The sequence below is a fragment of the Ochotona curzoniae genome, unplaced genomic scaffold (assembly GCF_017591425.1).
Source record: "Ochotona curzoniae isolate NIBS_2020 unplaced genomic scaffold, NIBS_Ocur_1.0 patch361, whole genome shotgun sequence".
In the NCBI taxonomy this organism is placed as follows: domain Eukaryota; kingdom Metazoa; phylum Chordata; class Mammalia; order Lagomorpha; family Ochotonidae; genus Ochotona; species Ochotona curzoniae.
The window spans coordinates 357478-360117 of NW_024466930.1; positions in this window are offsets into that span (position 1 = coordinate 357478).

Consider the following 2640-nt stretch of genomic DNA (forward strand, 5'->3'; position numbering starts at 1 on the left):
ATCATTCAGTTGACTCTGCTGTGAGCCAGTGTTCTGTGTCCCTGAGTGAGAACAAGCTGTTGGCTGTATGGGGTCTGTTTCAGGAGAAAGTGGCAGCTGTTGGGCTCTAAAGGGTGCAAATAAGGAGAGTGCTCAGGTTAAAAAAAATGGTTATTGCTTAGGGCTAGTGAAGATACCCTCTTTAGGGCAATCAGCATGCAAATACTTTCTGAGGCTGTTTGTGGAAGTTCCTTGCAGATAATAGCAGCCTCCAGTTCAAATGCCCCAAGGGCAGCAGCACTTCCCTGTATTGCAAAGAACTAGCAGTAGTGAAGGTTAGGTGAGGGGTCTGACTGCCCTGGAGGCCTTGGAAGTAGGGGAAGGGCTTTCACTTGCTGTGAGATTGGGAGATATCAGATCATTCCTGGTGGAAGATGAAAGTGGTATAATGTCTCTAATAAAGCATGCACCCTGGGGTTGGACATTGTGGTGCTGCACATTAAACTGCTGCTTGAAACTCTCACATACATTATCATAGGGCTGGTTTGAGGCCTGGCTACTCTGCTTCCAATCATACTTCTTGTTAATGACTCTTGGGAGTCAATGAATGATGGCTCATGTGCAGTGGCCCCTGTTTATAGGCAACCCAGTTGAAGTTTTTGGCTCTTCTCTTCAGCCTGGCCCAGCCTTGGTTTCTGTGGGTGTAGGTAAAATGAATTCATGCATAGAAGACCTCTACCCCCTTTCTTTTTCTCCTATGCTTCTTCTGCAGATCTGCTTTTAAATAGATAAAAAAACAAAAGAGTAAACATTAAAACGATCACTCTGGACTGGGAAATACTGTGATCAATGACCAAAAAACACCACAGGGTGTCTTAAAATCATTTAAATTTATTTCTCCATTTTCTTTTTCTCTAAGTTATTTGAAAGAGTCATGGGGGTGGTGGGAAAGAGAGGGGAGAGAGACAGTCAAAGAGAGAGAGAGAGAGACAGAGAGATCTTTCATTTACTCATCCCCCAAATGACTACGATGGCTGGGAGCTGGGCCAGGCTGCACCCAGGAGCTTCATCCACATTTCTCACAAATTTGCAATTGCCCAAGGCTTTGGATCATCCTCCACTGTTTTCTCAGGAAGATAAGGAGGGAACAGAAATCTTGGGGGAAAAAAACACAAGAGAGTGGTGACACAACTGCACAATGTATTCATATAGCACCTGGGCATGGGAGGGTCCAGGTGGTCTTCACAACTTTAGTGGAGGGAGGCCTGCTACTTCTACTTGGTCATAGTTTTACACTGGCAGTTATGCACTCTTACATGTGAGTCAAGCCCTACTTTTGTTTAAAATAGTTATTTATTTTTATTGGAAAGACAGATTTACAGACAGAAGAAAAAATAGAAAGACCTTCCATCTGCTAGTTCATTCCCCAAATGGACACAACAGCTGGAGCTGAACTGATCCAAAGCTAGAAGACAGGAGCTTCTTCCAGGTCTTCCACATGGATGTAGGGTCCCAAGGCTTCGAGCCATCTTCTAATGCTTTCTCAGGCTGGAAACAGAGTGCTGTATTAGAAACAGAGTAGCTGGAACATGAACTGGTGCCTATACGGGCTGTCAGTGCTTGCTGGTAGAGAATGTCCCAGTTGAAGTTTCATGCCTGTAGCATTCCCTACTATTTTTAAAAAGCGAAAGAGAAAATAAAATATCAAAGTTAATTGCAATTATTTTTAGCACAAACTACCACAAGGAATAAAGCTGTAGCTAATTAAGTTACTGCAAATAAACTAGAAATCCAAAATAACACTTTTTTCTAGAATCGTGTTGGCACCTAAAAGCAGAGTAGCACAAAAGCATAGTAGACGATCATGAAGTTCATTAGAGGAAGCCCAATTAGTGCCCAAGCTTTCTCTTTCTTCCTTTCTTTTTTCTTTCTTTCTTTCTTTCAAATCTTTCTTTCAAATCTTTCTTTCTTTCTTTTTCTTTCTTTCTTCCTCTCTCTTTCTCTCTTTCTTCCTTTTCTTTCTGTTTCTTTCTTCATCTTCTCCCTTTCTTTCCTCTTCTTCTTTATTTCTCTGCTTTCTCTCTTCCTCTGTCCATCTTTTCCCTTTTTCCTTTCTTCTTTCCTTCCTTCTTGCAGCATTGTGTGACCATAGACTTACTCCAACTTCCAACCTTTACTTTCCAAGAGTGAAACTTGAAGAACTGAAAAATCATAATTTGAGACAGGCATGTGGCACTGTGATTAAAGCCCTTCTTGGGACATCATTTTCACCTATGGAAATCCTTGAGTTGGGTTCCTGCTGTCCATCTGATTCAATGTCCTGTTAATGTGCACTCCAGGAGGTAGCAGATGCTGACTCAAGAACTTGAGTCCTTGTCATTCACATGGGAGACAGGATTGGGTTCCTACCTAAGTGAGCTGTTGGGGTCACTTGGGGAGTGAATAAGCAGATAGAAGATACTGCTTGTTGGGGTGGGTATTGGAGCACAACAGGTACCACTTGTGTGACACCTGTATCCTAGATAGGAGTGCTGATTCCAGTCACAATTGGCTTCCCATCTAGATACCTGATAAGGCAGTTGAGAAAACATTAAAGATGGCCCATGTTTGAGCCCCTGACACCCATGTGGAAGACTGTGGGGCTTCTTACAATTTCATGGA